The 24,157-nt window shown below is 42.1% G+C and overlaps 1 protein-coding gene and 1 non-coding gene across 4 annotated transcripts in view; both read right to left on the bottom strand.

Moving 5' to 3' along the window:
* The window catches only part of NUBPL (NUBP iron-sulfur cluster assembly factor, mitochondrial), a 241,121-nt gene that overhangs the window by 189,778 nt on the left and 27,186 nt on the right, over positions 1–24,157 (bottom strand). The gene's annotated exons all lie outside the window — the stretch shown is intronic.
* On the bottom strand, positions 5,595–5,698 carry LOC132223721 (U6 spliceosomal RNA). The gene has a single exon (XR_009450511.1). It is a non-coding gene; the product is annotated as a U6 spliceosomal RNA (small nuclear RNA).

Raw genomic sequence — 24,157 nt, 5'->3', positions numbered from 1 at the left:
AGGGCTAAGTCCCAGGTTTCAAATTGATCTCCTAAAAATACCTATCAAGTAAAATAACAGCTTTTTAAGTTTATGTTTTCATGAAACAAGAAAACAACTAAGAGGTGTTTGCAATATAAGACTGGTAGGCTCAATTTTATCATCACTAGATCTTCAAATTTCTTTCAAAACATTAGGAATAATCTATCCTGTCTTCTAGAAGAAAACCATGCCTGACTTAATTGAACCCTTAGGCATCATGGTTCAGGGCAAAACTGAAGAGCTACCCTAAAATTTGCTGTAGTAGAAGTAAATTTTAAATATATATAGATGGCTGCTAATAAGAATAGAGGGTGGTGAAGGAGATTACAAGATTTTAATGTTCCTCTGCTTCCTAGAGAATGGAACTAAGAATAAGGGAGATTCTTCTATGTTAGGTTCTCTGCATACTCCCCCTAGAGTAGCCACCCAGTGACCTTAACTTAATAGCAACGCTTACATACATCAAAAAGGAAAGAGAGGAGCCCTGGCTGGGTGGCTCAGCTTCTTGGAGCATTGTACTGCACAGCAAAAGGTTGTGGGGTCTATTCCGGTCGGGATACCTAACTAGGTTACAGGTTCAATCGCCTGTGCGGACATGTACAGGAGACAACTGATCGAAGTTTCTCTCTTACATCAATGTTTCTCTCTCATTCTCCCCCCTTCTCTCTCTCTCTCTCTCTCTCTCTCTCTCTCTCTCTCTCTCTCTCTCTTTCTCTCTCTCTCTCTCTCTCAAAAAAAAAAAAAAATTAAAAAAAGTATTCTCAGGTAAAGATTAAAAAAAAGAAAGAGAGAGAGAAGAAGTTATGAAGACCAGGAGGAAGAGAGGAAAGAGAAGACAAAGAAAGAGAGGGGTAAAAGCAGGGAAAGAGGAAGGAAGAAAAACATGGAGGAAAGTTAACAAGCAATGCTATATTAAAATCCGGGATAAACTAGGCCATTATAGTCAGCGCTGTGTAAAATCAGAATCTCTAAAAACATGCCATCCTAAATCACCCAAATAAACACTGAGACTTCCCTGATTACATCTCCCCATTGCTTGAATTCTCTCTGGATGCCTAAGAACTTTACATTTCTCATTAATTTCTCATAGGTGGTATTATATCTACTTATGGATAAGAAAGCTGGGCACTAACAACCTAAAATGAATTTTTTTTAAAAAAGTATTCTTTCTTAGAATGGAGCACATGGGAAACAACACAAAAATACTAACCTATTAAATCTCCACCAGAACTTTAACATGATCTGACTACAAAAGACTTAAGAGATAGAGCAGGAGTCAGCACTTTTCTCTAAAAGAGTAAATAATAGTAAATATTTTAGGCTTTGTGGATCATTTGATCCACAACTACTCAACACTATCATTATTCCACCACAACAGCCATAGGTAAAATGTAAATTAATGAGCATAGCTGTATTCAAATAAAATTTTACATACAGGCAAGATTTGATCCATAGGTCATAGTTTGCTGACATTAATTTAGAGAATACTTTCTCATGACCCAGTTATTGAATCACTCAACAATGTAATTTTGGTAGAGAGAGACAAGAGCAGGAAGAAATGGAGATCTCTTGGTTTCAGAGAAGCTATCTCAGTAAAAATTTACCTTCTCATCCTTAATTGGCTAGTTTTTAAAAATAATAGAGACCCGGGAGAACCAAGATGGCGGCATAAGGTATAAACCTGTGCATGCTGCCTCCCACAACAACACTGAAATTACAACTATAAGACAAAACAGCTATCATCCAGAACCACGGGAAAGCTGGCCGAGTGGAAGTTCTACAACTAGAAGGAAAGAAAGAGGCGCATTGAGACCAGGTAGGAGGTGCAGAGGCACCAAGAACAGAGGTACAAAGGCGCAAGGCAGCTGCACCTAGGTGCGAGGTTTTTTTCAATCGGAAGGGGATACAAGCTCTCGAATGCACTGAGCTCGTTTAAGGCAAGATTCTGAGGTCCCAGACTCCTACGGGGAGAAACTGGACTGTCTTGCAGCTGTTTGGAAAGTGAGGAGGGCTTTCTCGCAGAGCTGCTTGCAGGGATCATTGTTGCTGTGGGGGCGTAGGACTGCAGAGACACGGAATCCCGGAGACGCCAGGAGTTGCGGACATGCTGAGGACAGTAGCTCTGCCCTGGTGATTCTCTGAGACCCCGCCCCACTCAATTTACATCCCCTCCCAAGCTGTGCTCAGCAGTGCAAAGGAATCACCTCGGCTTTTGCAGCCTAATCTAACTGCAGCTGGGTTAGAGAGCTCCAAAATTTCCAAATTCCAAACAAAGAGGAGAAATCTGCTGATATCGCTGTAGCTCCTGCTGGGTGGACTCACACAGTGGTTGACTTGGAGATCCAGGAGCCAGGGTATCCCTGGTCAGATACCAGATTTCAACTCCTCACATCCATAAGGGACACACTCAAAAGGCAGACTCAGTGAGCACCAAAGCCACACTGAAGCAAGTCCTGCCCCATAACGGTGTCTCCAGCACAGCAGTTCTTCTTATAGACACAGTGGGTCCTCGCAGTCAGCCGAAAATGCAAAGACAAAGAAACATGTCAAAAATGAAAGAAATGGAGGAAAGCAAACTAATGGAGGACATAGAGTTCAGAACCACAGTTATAAGGTTACTCAAGAATCTTCTATGAACCTCTGAGGAACTTAGAGAGACCTTCAAGGATCTTAATGAGAATGCCAAAAAAACGGAAAAGGACCAGTCAGAAATTAAACATACACTGACTGAAATAAAGAATAATATACAGAGATCCAACAGCAGACAAGAGGATCCCAAGAATCAAGTCAAAGATTTGAAATATGAAGAAGCAAAAAACACCCATCCGGAAAAGCAAAACGAAAAAAGAATCCAAAAATATGAAGATAGTGTAAGGAGCCTCTGGGACAACTTCAAACGTACCAACATCCGAATTATCGGGTGCCATAAGAAGAAAGAGAGCAAGATATTGAAACCCTATTTGAAGAAATCATGACAGAAAACTTCCCCTACCTGATGAAAGAAATAAACTTACAAGTCCAGGAAGCGCAGAGAACCCCAAACAAGAGGAATCCAAAGAGGACCACACCTAGACACATCATAATTAAAGTGCCAAGGGCTAAAGACAAAGAGAGAATCTTAAAAGCAGCAAGAGAAAGACAGTTAGTTACCTACAAGGGAGTACCCATATGACTGTCAGCTGATTTCTCATCAGAAACCATGCAGGCCAGAAGGGAGTGGCAAGAAATATTCAAAGTGATGAATAGCAAGAACCTACAACCAATATTACTCTACCCAGCAAAGCTATCATTTAGAATTGAAGGTCAGATAAAGAGCTTCACAGACAAGAAAAAGCTAAAGGAGTTCATCACCACCAAACCAGGATTATATGAAATGCTGAAGGATATTCTTTAAGAAGAAGAAGAAGAAGAAAAAGGTAAAGATAAAATCTATGAACAATAAAGTGACAACAAACAAATACCTATCAACAAGTGAACCTAAAAATTAAGTCAGAATACACTGGTGAATATAATAGAAGCAGGGACATAGAAAGGGAGTGGACTGACAATTCTTGGGGGGAAGGAGGCGTGGGGCGTGCGGGAAGAGACTGGACAAAAATCTTACACCTATGGATGAGGACAGTGGCGGGGGTAAGGGCATGGGGTGGGGTGGGAACCAGGTGGAGGGGAGCTATGGGGGGGAAAAAGAGGAACATCTGTAATAATCTGAACAATAAAGATTTATTAATTTAAAAAAAAAGAACCAATGCGGAAAGTAAAAAAATAAAATAAAAATGAAACCTTCTCTCTCGCTTTGCCCACTGATACTAACGAAAGGGGAATAAATTTCTATGTTTCTCTCGGCAGCAAAAGTCCCACTGATAATATCAAATGCAGTCATAAAGTTTTCTGTCGGACTATCAGTGTACATGTATACATTAAAAAATAAATGTACTTTTCATCATCAAAAATAAATAAATAAATAAATAATAGAGGCCTTATCCAGTTTTGCTCAGTGGTTAGAGTGTCAGCCCTCAGCATGTACCTATGTTGCAGGCTTGATCTTGCCTTCATCAGGGCACATGCAGGAGGCAAGTAATCGATGTATCTCTCTCACATCAATGTTTGTCTCTCTTTCCCCTCCCTTCTAACTTCTCTTAAAAAAAATCAATGGAAAAAATATCCTTGAGTGAGGATTAACAAAAAAATAAATAAATAAGTAATGAAGACACTTTTCAGGCAGTTTCACTGGAACTAAGTTAGCATGTCCTGCTTGGATTTTACATATCGTAAATGAAATAGGTGTCCATTAAATAGAAACACTAAGGCCTATACTAATTAACGTATATTATTCTTTGAATTGGCACAACTACTAAACCGGTAAAATTACCATAGATATGAAAGTTAGCTTAATGCATATTTTCAAGTCTAGAATTCAATAATATTCAAAAGATACTAAATAAACTTTTCATTTGTTTTTCATAATTTACTCCATTATTTTAAATAGACTTCCATTTTAAGTATATAAATAGTCTTTCAATTTAAATTTTCAGTTTTATACTGTAGACCAGGGATGTCAAACTCGCAGCCCACAGGCCGCATGCGGCCTACAACAAATACTTTTGCGGCCCAGCTGCAAATTAAAATTTCATAACTTAATTTTTACAATATTCTGTAATACATAATTATTAATAATTAACTACAATGTTTGCTAATGACTGATTACTATAATCATGTTGCATTCATTTCCCTTACATGCAGGAGCACCATTTCTCCCCACTAATACTAGCAGCAAATATTTTAGCAGCCGATTGCCACGTCATTAGTCTTGTATTGACTTGTTTGGTGTGAGCAACAGAAAATATTTTGCTTTCGGAGAACAAGAAAAATAAGTTTATTTGTGTTATGCTTACTAGTAATAATTTGTGCAGTTATTCAGTGCATGGTAAGTTAATGTTCAAAAAAAACGTTTCATTTTTATTAAAATGATCTATTATTTTATGTTAACAATTACTCATTTATTTCAGCCCTCTGTATTCGGCATGTCTCTATCGAAATAAACCTAAGTTTCTATGGAAATTGAAGCTTTTGTTTTTTTGCGGCCCACATAACCTTAAACCTTATTTATTTGGCCAGTGTTAGCCTTTGAGTTTGACATGCTTGCTGTAGACAGTTTTATACTGTAGAACAAAGTAGAGGCTATAAATAATATATGCAACTGGGTGTCAAACCAGCTAAGTTTTATGAATCCTTTCCAACTCACTCCTCCTAAGATAATTATATTTAGTTTAAAAAAGTACAAATTAGGATTTTTCTTATCTTTCATTTCAGGGCAAAACTAAAGATCTACCCTAAAATATGCTATAGTAGAAGTAAATTTTACATATACATAGATGGCTGCTAATATACAATATCACATAAGAATAGAGGGTGGTGAAGGAGATTACAGGATTTTAAAGTATAATCAAAAGAATAATCACTGCAAAAGCCTCACCAAATACACAACAGATAAAGAAAATGGTTTTGAGTAAAAATAACTATAAACTTACTATTGTAAAATATAATTGCCATATTTTTTCTTATTTTTTATTTTTAAAAATATGGAATGCTTCACGAATTTGCATGTCATCCTTGCGCAGGGGCCATGCTAATCTCTGTATCGTTCCAAGTTTAGTAGATGTGCTGCCGAAGCAAGCACTATAATTGCCATATTTAATGTCACCGTAAAACTTAACCTAATACATTGGTATCTACTATTATACTCTTTTTTCTGACTCCCCTGCAGTACTCAAAGTCTAGCAAGTGACATAAAATTAGACAGCTCAAACCCCAAGATGCTAGTTATGTTTTTGGATTTGTTTCTTTATATTCATAATACCCTGTGAAAGCTATAAAAGGTGGCAGAATTATTCAGTGATTATACTGTTTCATTACAACTACATGAAAGCTGCAATTTGAAAGCCTACAAATTCAATTTTTGTGTGTGTTAGATTTCAAAGGCACCAACAACAGTTTTGATACTACTTTGTTCTTCCAACGGAATTTATACTGAAGAAGATTATAAAGCTTCATGACAAGTTCCTTTTATCTATGTCATCTGCTAATAGAACCCATCAAAACAACATCATAGAGTGGTCCCACCCCATTGTTTGTAAGTAAACACTCATATAGGACTAAGGCCTAGCTAAAGGTTGTCCTTTCCTTAGAAGTATCTATTTAAGAATCCCATGAATTGAAAGGGCAAGGGCTATGCCCTCCATCTTGCCCCAGGGCGAGGGCTACGCCCTCCATCTTACCCCAGATCCTCCATTTTGGGGCAGAGCCATGTGCTTGGCAAGGAGCTTCTTCCCAGAAGCCCAAGCCTCTGCTAGCCACACCTAGGATTTCTTTAAACTAACCAATGACAATCAAGGGAAGTGCGTGCCAGCCATAGATACGACCACATCCTGTGTAACAAGACACCAACTTGCGCCTGGCCAATCAGCAGGGCCCACAGTCCTCTCTCTTCCCCTTACTCCAACCCCCCTATAAAACCCCTCTCCCCACAGAGCCCTCTCTCTCTCTGCCGCTTGCCGCTGCGTCGGTGAGTGTGGTCGGGGAGCCGAGCTAGCTCGAATAAAGACTCCATCTGCTTTTGCATTGGACTTGGCTGGCTCCCTGATGGTCTATTGGGGATCTTGAAATCTGGGCATAACAGAATCTCTGCACATTATATTCCATTTAATCTTCGACTGGCAATTGAGATTTGTTCAATTTAGAGTTGTCAAGCTTCATCTTTCTTTTCTTCTCTTTAAATCAAGCTTCCATTCAGAAGAATTTCAATCTCTTAGTAGATACAATATGTTTCTTAATTCTATTAGATAAGATTAAATAAGAATCCTATTGTCAGAAGAACTGGTTAGACAAAGCAATAAGAAAATAACTTCCTACTCTTTATCAAAGGACTATCTAAATCTTCAAGTTCAGTCAAGAAAGAAGAGAAACAAGGACAACATAAAGGAAAAAGTTACCTGTCTGGATGAAGCACAGAGATGAGCTCATGAACAGTACAGAGTATCTCAAATGATAAATTAATTGCTTGCAAAGGACCTGACAAAGTAGAAATAAAAAGTAAATAACAGATTTCAAAGACTATTTTAAAGCAGGAAGAAACCTACAAGATCATCTTAGTCTTCTGTCTACTTTTTAATGATGTAGAAACAGGCCCAGAGGTAATGTCACAACTGGGCCTAGGATCCATCTCTGTCCCCAGCATACCATAAAGCCTAACTGGTAACAATCACCACCCCTTTATCTCTTTCTTCTCATCCCCTACTATATTTTCCCTTTATATTCCTTGTCAGACACACTGCCCCTGCAGTTTTAACACACCAGGCATACACACGTGCCTTAGGACTTTTTTTTAAAGATTTCTTTTTAATATATTTTTATGGATTTCAGAGAGGAAGGGAGAGGGAGAGAGAGATAGAAACATCAGGGTGGGCTATAAGGCGTCAATGGGAGAAAAAAAGGGGACATATGTAATACTTTCAACAATAAAGATTTTTTAAAAATAAAAAAATAAAAGAAACATCAATGAGAGAGAATCATTGATCGGCTGCCTCCTTCATGCCCTTCACCGGGCATGTGCCCTGACTGGGAATCAAACCATGACCTCCTGGTTCATAGGTTGATGCTCAACCACTAAGCCAGGGCTTTTATACTTGCTGTTCCTTCAGCCAAGAATTCTTTCCCCACAAGGACCCTGGTTCTGTCACTTCCTTAAAGTCTTGATTCAAACATCACCAGGCAGCGAGACCTTCAATGGTCATTCTACCTAAAATTGTAACTCCCTCATCATTACACTGGATATTTCCTATTCCCCTTCCTGCTTTTTCTTTCTTTTTTGCACCTACATCAATATTTAACGTACTCTATATTTATTTATTGATCTTGTTCATTATATCTCCCCAACTATAATGTTAATTCTATTAGGGTAAGGATTTTTGTATGTTTTGTTCACTAGTGTAGATAAAACCAGAATAGTAGGCAGTCATGGAGATACTGAACTCTGCTCCATCTGAAGAAATTCTGATTCAATAGGTCTGGGTTGAGGGTCCAACAGACTGCATTTGTACCACGCTAAGGTATAAGACAAACTGCATTTGTACCACTCTAGCATATAAGATAACCACAAAGTGAAAAACAATAATACAGGTACTACGGAAAAGAGAGAAATGAAAATTAGCTAGCTATAAGGGCCCAAGCCTTGGAACCAGCAAGATAATGGTAATAATAATCTACAGTAATCAACAGTAACTGAAGATTTGTGAGGGTTTTAATTATAAAAAAGTAGTTAACATTCTGCCATATGGGTTAATAGTCAGTCACATATTATATGTATATAAAAAATAATTCATTGCTTATCTAAAATACAATTTTAATTGAGTAGGTGTCCGATATTTTCATTTTATAAATCTAGCAACCTTACCCCAGCATGTCTTCTCAACAGTTCAGTCAGAATGATTGGGTTGAAATGTAAGTCAGATCATGTCTGCTCAAAAACCCTTCATTGCCACCCCTCCCCCATTTCACTCATGTAAAAGCCAAAGTCCTTACAACAATTCACCAGACCCCATAATCTATGTAGTTCCCCACACTCCTGCCTCCCAACCCTGTTAATTTTCAGAAGCTATGATTCCAGTCCACTTATTACTCTAGAAGTCACTGATCTTTTTATTATTACTTGAATAGTAAGCTAGACATCCTCCCACACATTAGCCTTAAAATTGACTGTTTCTTTTGCCTGCCTGACACACTTTTCCCTCATCTGGTCACACAAACTACTCTTCATCTTCAAGTCTGCTCAACTGTCATATTTTCAGTAGGGCCTACCCTATCTTAAACTGCAAACACACCCTCACCTTCAAGCACTTGCTCTCCCCATTATCCCAGACTACTAGCATTTGTATCACTTTCTAATATATTATGTAAATTACTTAATTGTGATGTTTATTATACTCATTGTGAACTCCAAAAGGATAGGGATATCCCCAAGCACATAAAAGAGCAAGCATGAAATAAATATTTCATAAATGAATAAATGGATGAATGAATGAACAAACCTGCATTTGTTCCTCTGGAGAGTATCAGGATTGGTTACTATGCAATTCCTATGGTCCCCTCGCAAGCTTTACCACTGTGTGATTTCTACTTCCATACTAACATTTTCAGTTACAGGATTCTAAATTAGATAAAATGTAGACATGGTTTAAAATATTCCAGTGTTAAAGAAAGGGGCATAAGTTTCCTTGCAGCCTTCTTAACCACCATTTTTCCCCAAGAAAATCCAATATCATCATTCTTCTATTAATCCCAGCTCCTGAAAAATGGGACTTTATAGAGAAAATCTAGCCCTGGCCTGGTGGCTCAGTTGATTGAAGCATACACCAAAAAGGTTGTGGGTTTGATTCCCAGTCAGGGCACATACCTAGGTTGCAAGTTCAATCCCCAGTCAGGGCATGTGTACAGGAGGCAACTGATCAATGTTTCTCTCTCACATCAATATTCTCTCTCTCTCCTTTCCTCTCTCTCTCTCTCTTAAAAAAATAAAATCAATAAAACATATCCTTATGTGAGGATTTAAAAAAATAAAGAAAGAAAATCTAGTGTAAAAACTGGCTATGGTAGGCTGCTATAAAAGAATTAAAAAGTAAAAATGAACAAAAATAATAAGAAAAAACGGAAAAGCAAACATATCTATCTATATATATAAAAGTCTAGTGACCATTACAACCGGTCAACCAAACGACTGGTCAACCAGTCACTATGATGCGCATTGACCACCAGGGGGCAGATGCTCAATGCAGGAGCTGCCCCCTGGTGGTCAGTGCGCTCTCACAACCAACCTCCCGCGGTACCCCCATCCCTGTCCGGCCCGCCCTGATTGGCCCTGATCGCCAGCCAAGCCCAGGGACCCCACCCATGCACAAATTCATGCACTGGGCCTCTAGTGTATATATAAAAGCCTAAAAGCAACCGTATGACCAAACGACCAGATGACCAGACAACCAGCAGGTAGCTATGACTCACACTAACACAGACCTTGCTGCTGGGGCCCTGACAGCCCCTAATCTGGTTCACCCACACCCCAGACTCAGACAGCAGGGAGGAGAGGGCCTAATTCCTCATGGAATTGGCCATTGGTCAGCTTGCTGCTGGAGCCCTGACAGCCTCGAATATGGTTCAACCACACCCTGGACCCAGACAGGAGGGAGGAGGGAGCCCGATTCCTTGTGGAATCAGCCATTGGTTAGCTTGCTGCTGGGGCCCTGACAGCCCTGAATATGGTTCACGTGCACACCAGACCCAGACAGGAGGGTCTCTTCCCCCTGCCAGCCAGCCAACCTCCCGCTGTCCCTCCCCCTGGCAGGCCAGTCCCCCTGATCAGCCCCAATTGCCGGCCAGGCCCAGGCACCCCACCTGTGCACAAATTCGTGCACCGGGTCTCTAGTGTGTGTATGTGTATATATACTACCCAAATCTTTAAAAACTAAGCCACAACATGGTATGGGCTCATTTAAAGAGGAGCAATATTTAAACTTGCTCACTAGGTAAGGTTCAATAGGATTTCAAATATAAAAGGGCTGCATAGGAGTTTTGTTCTGGATTTGTTTGTTTTTTCTTCCCAGAGCAGCATGAGCAGGACAAGAAGCAATTCCTTTAAGTCTCACATTTTCATCTAGTAAGTAAAAGGGAAAGTAAACTAAGGGTAAAACATCTAATATTAAGAAATAAAAACCTTAAATCCTTGCCCTGTATAAATAAAGAAAAGAAGTATAAATGCCCTTAGATAGTAAAGTTTTCAAAATCAGAGAAAAATTAGAAAGGCTTCCATCAGCACAGTAATGCATAAAATGCAAGAGAAGATACTTCTAGACACTAACCCCTAAAAATAAAGTCATCTTATTTGTGACATCAACTAGCCAGTTTTTTTGCCAGACCTAGAAACCTAAAAAAAAAACAAGAACTTTTCCCAAGCCTTTATATAAAGTAATGAAAACCAACACCAATTCCTTCAGAATGTCCTTAACTAAACTGCAACGCAGAGAGAGCATTTACAATTCTGATAGCAGCTCTTCCAAAGAAAACCATTGCAGCAATCATAGGAATCGGATGTGAACAGGGTACTTGATCCGCACTTCAGATTCAAAAGGAACCAAGCAGCTAGTTTTGAAACCCATGCCTTCATATGCCCTCTGCTCTCGTCCTCTCAGTGACCCTTCCAACAATGCCCTGCTGAGGATTAAGGGCCCTTTTTATTCCTCTAGGAGATGTGATGGGGAAAATAATTTACTGAGAGAGGAAAAATGAATTGGTGAGAGCCAAGTTAAGGAGGGGGAGTGGGAGAAGAATTTAAAAAAAAAATTATTCACTGAGAAAGAGCTGAATAACTGATAGACAGAATCAGATTATAAAACTCAAAGGATATGCAACAGTTTTGCCACCAATATGTTATAAATGAAATGAAACTAAGGAAGATATATTAAATGTAAAATTAGGGTAACTGTTCTCTTTCTAACTCATAATCAAATTCAGCAACTTCCATGAACAAAGTGAAAGAATGAATTACTAGCAGCAAGCTGCACTTTACCAAAAGAAATTTAAAAGGTAGGCCAAAGGGTACTGAGGAGGAAACATCGGCCAATAGCTTCTTTGGAGCTATTCAAATAAAACTGCTCCTGCTCCTAATTGGAAATCTTTAAGCATGTTGTCCATTATGCATTCTACCGAAAGCCAGACAGAAAATAGAAAGGAAAAGCAGTCTGAGGCTTTTTACCTATCTAAACATTTTCTTATAAAACAGTATTTTTATTTTATTGTGTTGGCTGAATGTGTGTCTGTGTGCATATGGAGAAGGAGGAGGAGCAATTAAGGAAAAATTCCTAAGAGAAGACTGGCTTTAGGATCTATAATAACACATTTCACCCCTCTGTTACACAATTAAGTTAAAAAAAACAACAATAACACTGCCTTATCTTTCACTTCAATATTTGACATTAAGTGCCTTATCCAGTACACTGAATTATTCTTATAAAAGATGCCAAAGAGGTAGACACACGTCTCAGGTCAATATTAATAAACTCCAATGGTTATCCATTAGCAAATACAACTTTTTCTATAAAATGTATGAACCTTAAGAATTTAGATATAATCTGTTTAATCACAGATGGCATCCATATCATCAGTGAAATTAAAAAATTTTACTATATTCAAATACATAAATAACTATACAACAAATTAAAAATAAAGTTAAAACTATGAAAAACCCACAAGGTACCATTATAATCATCACCTACTAAATGATGTTATAAATATATATTTACCTAAACCCCGGTAAGTTATTTTTATTTAATTAATTTCAATTAAATAGCTATTGCAATATATAGTATATTTTTAAATATCTCAGTTTTCCCTCGCTAGTGTGGCTCAGCGGTTGAGTGTTGACCCATGAACCAGGACATTGCGGTTCAATTCCAGGTCAGGGCACATGCCCAGGTTGCAGGCTCAAGCCCCAGTAGGGGGCATGCAGGAGGCAGCCAATCGATGATTCTCTCATCATTGATGTTTCTATCTCTCTTCTCTCTTCTCTCTTCCTCTCCCTCTAAAAATTAATAAAAACATATATATTTTTAAAATTTCACTTATCACTGATGCAAGTAAGGATCAATAATAAGATTTTTCAAAATATTAAGATTGTAAAGTTCAAAAACAGTTATTCTACTAATTCTGTTGCCAAATAGCAGCATTTTTATGATAAATGAAACATTAATGATCCTTAATATCATATGAATCATGTAAGAGATAATCATTTTTTAGATATTTTAAAGTAACTAACATATTGAAGGCATGGTAGAATGCATAAAGAAGCAAAGTAGGATTTGCCTCACTAAAGACATGGGTGATTGTGGATAAGTTACAAACTTCACCAAACTACAGTCTTCTTACCTATAAAATAAAAATTAAGAAGGTACCTACCTTACAGGATTTTTGTGAGGTTATAAAACAGTGTGAATTTGTGAACCTTAAAGAATAGCTAACGGTTATATAGACACTTCCTAAACACTGTATGTATGTTACCTTATTTAGTCCTCATAACAAAGCTTATGTGGGAAATGTATAAAAATAGTCAATGAAGAAACCTACGCACAGAAAAATAAGTAATTTGCCTGAAGTCAGGCAGCTGTAAGAGCAGAAACAGAGAGGAATCTAAGCAACATGCCTTCAGAATCCACAGGTAACCACTACAATATGCTGCCTCTCTCTAATGGGACATATTAAGTCAAATTCCTAGCACAGAGTACATACTCAATGTTAGTGTCTTTTCTCCTTTTCACTAAGACCCCTTTATTCACTTAAATGGGAAAAATAAGCATTTATTTTCAGCAAGTATTTATTTATCATACAAGACAACCATCGAAAATAACATTATAATTATTAACTCAGGCAACTATCCTATCCTATCTAATAAAAGAGAAACATGGTAATTAACCGTACCTCCGCTACCCTTCCCATTGGCTAATCAGGGCGATATGCAAATTAACTGCCAGCCAAGACGGCGGCCGGCAGCCAGGCAGCTTGAAGCAAACAGGAGGCTTGCTTGCTCCAATGATGGAGGACTCCAACGTTCCCCGCCTGCCGCTGCCGGTCTCTGAGCTTGCAGTTTAAGAAACATTGTTACAAATATAGAAGCTAAACAAAAACCCAGATACCTGCTTTCAGCCCTCAGAGCTGGAGCGAGCAGGATCAAAACAGTGTTACAATTATAGAACCCAACAAACCAGATACCTGCTTTCAGCAGCCAAGGCCTCAAGCTGGAGCCGGCCTCAGAGCTAAAGCCGGCTTTCAGCTCCAGTGACAGCCATAGAAGGTAAATAAATCCCAGAATAAAAGAAAAAAAGGACAGGTTTGGAGCTTCAGTCACCTGCCAGCCTGAAAATGGCCCTCAGCCCCTCACCCAGACTGGCCAGGCACCCCAGTGGGGACCCCCACCCTGAAGGGGGTGTGACCAGCTGCAAACAGCCATCATCCCCTCATCCAGGCTGGCCAGGCACCCCAGTGGGGACCCCCACCCTGAAGGGGGTGTTACCAGCTGCAAACAGCCATCATCCCCTCATCCAGGCTGGCCAGGCACCCCAGTGGGGACCCCCACCCTGAAGGGGGCGTGACCAGCTGCAAACAGCCATCATCCCCTCATCCAGGCTGGCCAGGCACCCAAGCGGGACCCCCACCCTGATCCAGGACACCCTTCAGGGCAAACCAGCCGGCCCCCACCCGTGCACCATGCCTCTATTCTATATAGTAAAAGGGTAATATGCCTCCCAGCATCTGGATCAGCGGAGCCACGAGGCCTCCCAAACCCGGGATCAGCAGAGCTGCGAGACCTCCCGAACCCGGGATCAGCGGAGCCGCAAGGCGTTACGCCCCGGGATCAGCAGAGCGCGAGGCCTCCCGGCACTGGGATCTGCAGAGCTGCGAGGCTTCCCAGCACCGGGATCAGCGGAGCAGCGAGGCCTCCCAGCACCAGGATCAGCAGTGAGGCCTCACTGCCCCTGTGTCAAGCGGAGCCGCGAGGCCTCCCAGCACTGGGATCAGCAGAGCCGCGAGGCCTCCTGACCCCTGGAGCAGCATCAAAGGGGGCAGCGCCCAAACCCCCTGATCGCCCTGCAGCTCTGTGTGTGACAGGGGGCAGGACACAACCTCCCTATCGGCCCTGCCCTGAGTGTGACAGGGGGGAGTGCCCCAACCTCCTGATCGGCCCTTCTCTGTGGGTGACGGGGTGGCGCCGCAACCTCCCCATTGAGCCTGCCTTGAGTGTGACAGGAGGTGGCGCCCCAACCCCCCAATCGGCCCTATCCTCAGCATGACTTGGGGTGGCATCGCAACCTCCCGATCCACCCTGCTCTGTGCATGACAGGGGGCAGCGCTCCAACTCCCCAATCGGCCCTGCTCTGAGCCCAACCAGGGGCTGCACCTAGGGATTGGGCCTGCCCTCTGCCACCCAGGAGCAGGCCTAAGCCAGCAGGTCGTTATCTCCCGAGGGGCCCAGACTGTGAGAGGGCACAAGTGGGGCTGAGAGACACACCCCACCCCCGCCAGTGCACAAATTTGTGTGCACTGGGCCTCTAGTCCTATATAATAAAACCCTAATATGCAAATCGACTGAACAGCACAACAACCAACGGAACAACTGGTTGCTTTGACGCACAGTGACCACCAGGGGGCAGACGTTCAACACAGGAGCTACCCCCTGGTGGTCAGTGTGCTCCCACAGGGGGAGCACTGCTTAGCCAGAAGTTGGGCTCACAGCTGGCAAATGCAGTGGCAGTGGCGGGAGCCTCTCCCACCTCCACTGAAGGTGGGCAGTAAGGAGCAAAGAGTCCCAGACTGCAAGAGGGTGCAGGCTGGGCTGAGGGACTCCTCCCCCCTCCCCCACAGTGCACGAATTTCATGCACCAGACCTCTAATGTAACATAAGCTTTAACAATGTCAAAATAATCATTAATATGCAATTACTCTTATCTGATATTGTCTAAGGGTTTTGTTTACGTTTTTGTGCTTTTTTCAAATGAATTGCTTTAATTAAGTCATACAATAAGTAGTTGGGAGAATTGAGCTTGAAATGCAGGTCTTTCAATTGTTACACCAATGCTTTTTTAAAAAATAATCTTTTTATTTTCAATCACAAGTTGACATACAATATTATATTAGTTTCTGGGGTGGGTTGTTTTGTAAAAAAAGCAGAATCATGTCTAAAGTTTTATATAACATCACTGTGAAAATAGCCTCTACTAAATATTAAGTAACATATTACACACAAATTGGATTTTGGGTTTTTGGTATATTAGCCAATTTTTAAGTTACATACATACATAGATAACACAAAACAGAAACATCCAAAAATGCAATAAGAAAATAAAGATTCATATGCTCAAGCCTAGAAGATATTTGGCTGGGCCAAAAGGAAATCAACTCTTGATTATAATGGACTAGAGGGCTCAGTGCACAAAATTCATGCGGGGGGAGGGGGGTGCGGTTTGTATCCCTCAGCCCAGCCTGCACCCTCTCCAATCTGGGACCCCTCGATGGGTGTCCGAATGGGCAATTGGACATCCCTCTCACAATCCAGGACTGCTGGCTCCCAACTGCTCGCCTGCCTGCCTCCCTGACTGCTCCTAACTGCTTCTGCCTGCCAGCCTGATCACCCCCTAACCCCTCCCCTGCCAGCCTGATCAACCCTAACTGCTCCCCTGCCAGTCCAATTGCCCCTAACTGCCCTCCCCTGCAGGCCTGATTGCCCCCAATTGCCCTTCCTTTCAGGCCTGGTCCCTCCCAACTGCCCTCCCCTGCCGGCCTGGTTGCCCACAACTGCCCTCCCCTGCGGCCATCTTTGGCAGCCATTTTGTGTTCACATGGGGGCAGCCATCTTGTGTGTTGGAGTGATGGTCAATTTGCATATTACTCTTTTATTAGATAGGACACTAAGCAAGAACAGAAGCAATTTATTATATTCTGCCTCTTATTTTTTTGTTATAGCTGTAAAGACATCTGTGTTTCTTTTCTAAATCAAATGCACAGTACTTACTACAGACTAACACACATAAAAATATCCAGTTACTGAGTCCTTACTATGTGCAAGTCATTATGCTAGAAACATTACACACTCTCTATTTCACAACAGCTCTGTAAAGTAGCTGCAATATTATTCTTATACATTTCATACATGAGAAACCTGAGCTCTAAGAGGTCAAGTGCCTTGCCCAACTTCACACAATTAGTAAGTAAAGAGTTGGGATTCTAATTCAGATTTGCCTGAAACCAAAGTCCACACTTTGCCTACCAAATATATCCAAACCTAAGCTGGGTATCAGAATTACCTGGGGAACTTGTTAACAAAATTAATGGTCAAATCCAAGACCTATAAATATCAATTCACAGATATTCTGATTTAACAAGTTCCCCAGGTGATTCTTATGCAGCAAGATGACACTGGTCTTAGGAGTAACACTTAAAAACCACTTTACTAGCTCCAACTGCTTCTTATATATTAGTTTAGTGATTAGAAGGTGAAATTATAGGGTCCTAGGCATCAAATTTTATATTCAATAAGTGTTATAAATAGAGTAAGGACCCAATTCTATTTTAGATTGGGAAATACATTTTCATAAATGACATCACCTTTTTTCATTCAGCACCAAAACTTGAAGTGACCTTCTTTTTTTTCTTCTTGCCCCGACCAAGAATTGAACAGTGACTTCCTGAGTCACAGGTCAACGCTCAAACATTGAGCCACACCAGCAGGGCGGAGTGATCTTTACTCCTTCCCTCTGTCCCTTAAACTTCTCTCTTCCTTTGTCTTTTTACTGTTACCTAGAGGACATTAGCATCTGTGGACACTACTAACAGGTATGCACTGAAAACCATTACCCCACCACACCCCTTATTTTCACAGGCAGAGTTCACCTCTTTCCCACTTTCAGATTCCCCACTTTCCCAGCCTCCCTTGCAGCTAAGACACAGTTATGAAACAATCGTAGTGAAGCTAGGGAATGCCTGATGAAAGTTTCTTCCCTAATATAAAAAAAATAAGAAAGCACACCCTTTTTGTTTTTGTTTGTGACCGTAAGAATTAAGCCCCCCAAAATGCAAAAATGCCAACCCAGAGCCCTCATATAGTTAGAATGCTTTTAAACCAACTCTTTACCTTCCAGATTTCTTATTATATAAAACTAGAGGCCCGGTGTATGCATTCGTGCACCAGTGGGGTCCCTTGGCCTGGCGTGCACCCTCTTGCAATCCAGGACCCCTTGCGGGATGTCAGAGAGCAGGTTTTGGCCCAATCCCTGCAGGCCAGGCCGAGGGACCCCACTGGTGCACGAATCCATGCACCAGGCCTCTATTATGCATATAAGATCTTTCGTTAATCTCTTCCCACCCTGCCCCTTCACCCCTCCCCTCTGAAATTCATCAGTCTGTTCCATGTTTCCATGCTTGTGGTTTCCACTCTTGTGTTGAGCATCTGTCTCCTGGTGGTCAGTGCACGTCATAGCTACCAGTCGGACAGTCTGATGGTCGCTTAGGCTTTTATATAGAGAGATAATAAATCCCTATTTCAAGCCAATTTTAGTTAAGTAAACTCTCATTCTGGCTATTGGAACAGCCTCCCTTGACTCCAATCTGTCTCTAATTTGTTCTTCAACATCATTATAAATCTTACTTTTGAAAAGCATAGATTTTACCATGAACCATACACTAGTAAAAAACTTCCTAATGTAGCCCACTGATTAAGGACAAAATCCAAACTCCTGTACATATGAACCCAGTCTATCTTCAACTGGATTCTCCACAGCCCTCTTATCCCAGTACACCATACACTATAGCCATACAGACTACTTCTCATTCCACAAACCTTATAATAAATTTGCTGTTACATAACTTTGCTAACATAATTCCTTCAACCTAGAATTCTCTTATTTTCTGCTATTTTTCTACCTGCCAAATTCTACCTAGCCTTCAAATTACTGCCTCTGTTTAAAACTGGAATTAATTTCTGTCCAATCTGGTATTAACATACTGTTTATAGCCACCAACAGCTGCACTTACCACATTCTTCCTAATAATATGTGTATCTTATTACTACATATCTTATTATATGCAAATAAATATGCATATCTGTCACTTCCATAAGGCTGAAGGTATTTCTGAAGCTAGCACTCATGAGAAAACACACTGTCTGGTATGTTCAATCAAGTTTGTCCATAATCACTTAGACAATCTCGAATATGTTGTTTAGGACAGCGGTCGCCAACCAGTGGTCCATGGACCACTGGTGGTCCATGAGGTCCGAAAGGTTGGTGACCGCTGATTTAGGACACAAAAGGGATAAAGGTTGTATTTTAAATGGAAAGGAAAACTATAATAAAAATATTTGAGGTATTTTTGAAAATTATTTTTGAGGAATCTCACAACCTTTTTGAAGTTAAGGTACAAAATAAAATGCTTGCCCTGGCTGCTATTGCTCAGTGGTTAGTGTCGGCCCAAGCACTAAAGAGTCATGGGTTCAATTCCCGGTCAAGAGCATATACCTGAGTTGCAGGTTCAATCCCCAGCCCCTGTTAGGTTGCTTGAAGGAGGCGACCAATTGATGTGTCTGTCTCACATCAATGTTTCTGTCTTCTCTCTCTCTCTCTCTCTCTCTCTCTCTCTCTCTCTCTCTCTCTCTCTCTCTCTCTGTTCCTCCCATCTCCTCTACCCCTCCTTCCATTCTCTCTAGAAATCAATGGAAAAAATATCCTCTGGAGAGGATTAACAACAAAAAATGTTTTAGTTGTTAATTGCTAAATGAAAGCCAGAAAGACAATGTAAACCTTTAGAAAATGCTTCAAATACTTATATATGCCAATTCATCTCTACTCTCTTATGATTAAAACTAGAGGCCCGGTGCAAGATCAGGGTTGATTGGGCCAGGCCAGCCGGGGAGAGGAGCCATAGGCAGTTGGCCGGCCAGCCCCGCCCCTGATCAGGGTTGGGGGGCCAATCAGGGGTGGGACTGGCCAGGGGAAGGGGCCTCAGGCGGTTGGCCGGCCTTGCCCCCTGGTCAAATTCCCAATTGAGGGGACAATTTGCATATTAGCCTTTATTGTATAGGACTAGAGGCCCAATGCACGAAATTGGTGCATGAATAGGGGCCCTAGGTCTGGCCGGTGATCAGGGCCAATCTGTGGAGTGACCTGCGGGGCAATCGGGGGGCCCCGCTGGGACCTGCCTTGGCTGGCCTGGGGCCCGCAGGCTGGGGGCAGCTCCTGCACTGAGTGTCTGCCCTGGTGGTCAGTGCACATCATAGCAACCAGTCGTTCCACCAATCATTCCGCCATTTGGTCAATTTGCATATTAGGCTTTTATTATATAGGACTAGAGGCCCAGTGCACGAATTCGGCCTGTGGGATTGGGCCGAAACTGGCTCTCTGACATCCCCCAAGGGGTCCCAGATTGTGAGAGCACACAGGGCAGGCCAAGGGACCCCACTGGTACACGATCAGGTCTGGGGAAGGATGCGGGAGGGCTCCAGGGCATGTCCAGCCCATCTTGCTCACTCCCAATCAGCTGGACCCCAGCAGCAAGCTAACCTACCAGTTGGAGAATCTGCCCCCTGGTGGTCAGTGCACATCATAGCGACTGGTCGACCAGTCAACTGTCTGCCCCCTGGTGGTCAGTGTACGTCATAGCGACTGGTCAACCGGTCGACTGTCTGCCCCCTGGTGGTCAGTGCACATCATAGCAAGCAGTTGAGCAGCCTTAGCATATCATTAGCATATTACACTTTGATTGGTTGAATGGATGACCGGACGACCAGAAACTTGGCATATTAGGCTTTTATCTTATAGGATGACTACTTACATTCTATGTCAACCAGTAAACTGCTCAGTTTCAATCTCATTATCATTTACTAGAGGCCCAGTGCATTAATTCGTGCACGGGTGGGGTCCCTGGGCCTGGCCAGCAAGCGGGGCCGATTGGGGCCGTCTCGCCCAGTCCAGGAAGAGACCACGGGAGCTTGGCTGGCTGCTCCGATCAGAGCCAATCAGGGCCATCTCACCCAGTCTCGGGGGAGGGACCGCGGGAAGTTGGCCGGCCGTGGGAGGTTGCCTGTGGGAGCACAATGACCACTAGGGGGCAGCTCCGGCATTGAGCATCTGACCCCTGGTGGTCAATGCGCGTCATAACAACTGGCTGACTGGTCATTCGGTCAACCAGTTGTAATGGTCACTTAGGCTTTTATATATAGAGAATAGATGTCCCACAGAAACACTGTCAGGAAATACAATTCAAAACCACAATGAGAAACCACTTCATACTCATAAGGATGACTATAGTAAAAAAGACAGAAGTATAGGCAAGGAGGTGGAAAATTGGAGTTTTTGCGCAATCCCAGTAGATATGAAAATGATTATAGCCACTTTGGAAAACAATCTGGCAGTTTCTCATGCATCACATGACCCAGCAATTCCATTGATAGGTATAGTCCCAAGAGAACTGAAAATACATGTCCACACAAAAACTTATACACAAACTAGAGGCCCGATGCACAAAATTTGCGCAAGGGGCTCGGCCCTTGCAGCCACAGTGGCTTGCCTCAGCCCCTCACAGCCACGGCAGTTTGCCTTGGCCCTTGCAGCCCTGGCTTCGTCCGGAAGGACATCCGGAATGTTGTTCGGCTGTCCGGTCTAATTAGCATATTACACTTTTATTATTATAGATATTCACAGAAGCATTATTCATAATAACCAAAAAGGTGAAACAACCCAAATGTACATCAACTAATGAAATGGATAAATAGAATGTGGAATATCTAGACAATGGACTATTACTCAGCAATAAAAAGAAACGAAGATCTAATACATGCTACAACATGATGAAACTTGAAAATATTATGCTAAGTGAAAGAAGCTAGCAACAAAAGGACATATATTGTATGATTCCATTTATATAAAATGTCCAAAATAGGCAAATCTATAGAGACTAAAAGTAAATTAGTAGTTGCCTAGAGCTTAAGTACATGGGAATTTTGAGGAATGCTGGCTTGGAATTAAAGATTTATTGGGAGGATAATGAAAATGTTCTGAAACTGATGTTGACAGATGCACAATATGTTAAAAACCACTGAATTATACATTTCAAAAGATGAATTGTAAGGTATATAAATTTTATCTCAATAGAACCTTTAAAAACCTGCTAGGACAATTTTGATAATTCTCAATTATAACAACTAGCAAGTTTTAAGCAAAGACATAGATTACTAATCCTATATAATAAAAAGGTAATATGAAAATTGACTGTCATGCCCTCGCACAAGATAGCCACTCCCATGTGGTCAAAGATGGCCACCACAAGATGGCTGGCAGGGAGGGCTATCAGGCCAGCTTGAGAGGGAAGTTGGGGGTGACCAGGCTGGCAGGGGAGGGCAGTTGGGGGTCACCAGGCCTGCAGGGGAAGGAGGGCAGTTAGGGGCGACCAGGCTGGCAGGGAAGGACAGTTGGGGGGACCAGGCCTGCAGGAGAGGGTAGTTGGGAGCGAGATCGGGCCAGCAGGGTAGGGCAGTTGGGGGTGACCGGGCCAGCAGAGGAGGGCAGTTGGGAGCGATCGGGCCGGCAGGGGAGCAGTTGGCGTTGAACAGGCTGGCAGGGAAGTGGTTAGGGGGTGATCAGGCTGGCAGGCAGAAGAGATTATGGGTAATCAGGCAGGCAGGCAGGCGAGCAGTTGGGAGCCAGCAGTCCCGGATTGTGAGAGGGATGTCTGACTGTCGGTTTAGGCCCGATCCCTGTGGGATCCTGTGGGATCGGGCCTAAACCGGCAGTCAGACATCCCCCAAGGGGTCCCAGATTGGAGAGGGTGCAGGCTGGGCTGAGGGACAACCCCCCCTCCCAAGTGCACAAATTTTGCGCACTGGGCCTCTAGTTAGTAGATAAACCTGTATGGACTAAAAAGCACTGTTCTTTTCTATCTTAACCAAAAGTTGACTAGAAAAGTTCAACACATTTGCTGAATTTTCACAATCAGGGGCAATTCTACCAAACTTTTAAATATGCAAATTATTTTTCAAATGCATTGAGAAAATAGATCTGATATCAACTCAGATGTACAATAAAACCTGGAATGGAAGTTATCCCTGACTCCTTCCTCTCTTCCCTCATATCCAACCCATGACTCCTTCCTCTCCTCTCTCATATCCAACCCATGACACCTTCCTCTCCTCTCTCATATCCAATCCATGATTAAGAACTACCAATTTTACCTCCTCTGCATTTCCACTGAAAATACCCTAGTCTAGTCCCAGCCAGCCTGACTCAGTAGTTGAGTGTCGACCTATGAACCAAGAGGTCAAGGTTTGATTCCCAGTCAGGCCATAAGCCCGAGTTGTGAACTCAATCCCCAGTGTGGGGCCTGCAAGAGGCAGCCAATCAATGATTCTCTCTCATCATTGTTTCTAGCTCTCTCCCTCTCCCTTCCTCTCTGAAATCAAAAAAATATATTTTAAAAAATATATACCCTAGTCCCGTGGTCAGCAAACTGTGGCTCGCGAGCCACATGCGGCTCTTTGGCCCCTTGAGTGTGGCTCTTCCTAAGCCTTAGGAGTACCCTAATTAAGTTAATAACAATGTACCTACTTACTAAAGTTTAAGTTTAAAAAATTTGGCTCTCAAAAGAAATTTCAATCGTTGTACTGTTGATATTTGGCTCTGTTGACTAATGAGTTTGCCGACCACTGCCCTAGTCTAAGACATCACCATGCTCTCCTGCTGAGGTTACTATAATAGCCTACCTACACTGGTCTCACGCCCATTCCAACATCCCCTCCATTCTCCATGCAACAGTGAAGTAATTTTTAAGCAAATCTGACCATGTCTATATTGCCCTTAGGATAAATTCTAAAATTCTTCACATGGTCTCCAAGGCTGCTACTCTCCCTCTCACACTGACTACCATCTCATTGACCTTCTTTAGGTTCCTTCACCTCCCCGCACTCCTTTCCACACTGGGTTTTCTGGCACAAAGGTTCTTGCTCTCCAGTTTTCATTCTAGTGTGTGTGGGGGAGTGGGAAGAGGGGGAATTAGAGGAAGAGGAAGATAGATGATAGATAGATAGATAGATAGATAGATCGATAGATAGATAGATGATAGATAGATAGATGATAGGTAGATGATAAAAAATTGGGGGCTATAATTATTATCATGAAAAAAAATAATATTTAACCTATCAACTCTGCCAGAGCCAAAACCAAGAGTCAACAAGATAAACAAGAGCAGTATCTGTCCCACCCTTGCTCACCAGCCTCTGCAATACTCTCTCTGTCACTTTGATTTACTACTGCCTATGTCACATTCCCTGCAATGTTTTATAAGTCACGCACTTAAACAACAGCTGGCTTCCATCTTCCCTATCTAATCATGTATAAAAATAAAACATCATTTATATTATCGCAATCATTTCCATGGCAAATATGAAAATGGCAGAACCCTAACTGAAGGACCTCAAGGAGAAGTAGCAGCTTGGCAGGGATTTTTTTTGTCAAAGGCAGATGTTAGCTACTTGAGTTCCATTTATAGGACTTGTTTCCAA

This window comes from Myotis daubentonii, chromosome 1 (genome assembly GCF_963259705.1).
Source record: "Myotis daubentonii chromosome 1, mMyoDau2.1, whole genome shotgun sequence".
NCBI classification, from domain to species: Eukaryota; Metazoa; Chordata; class Mammalia; order Chiroptera; family Vespertilionidae; genus Myotis; species Myotis daubentonii.
The sequence above is the reverse complement of the archived record's forward strand: the minus strand, read 5'-3'. Positions and strand labels throughout refer to the sequence as shown.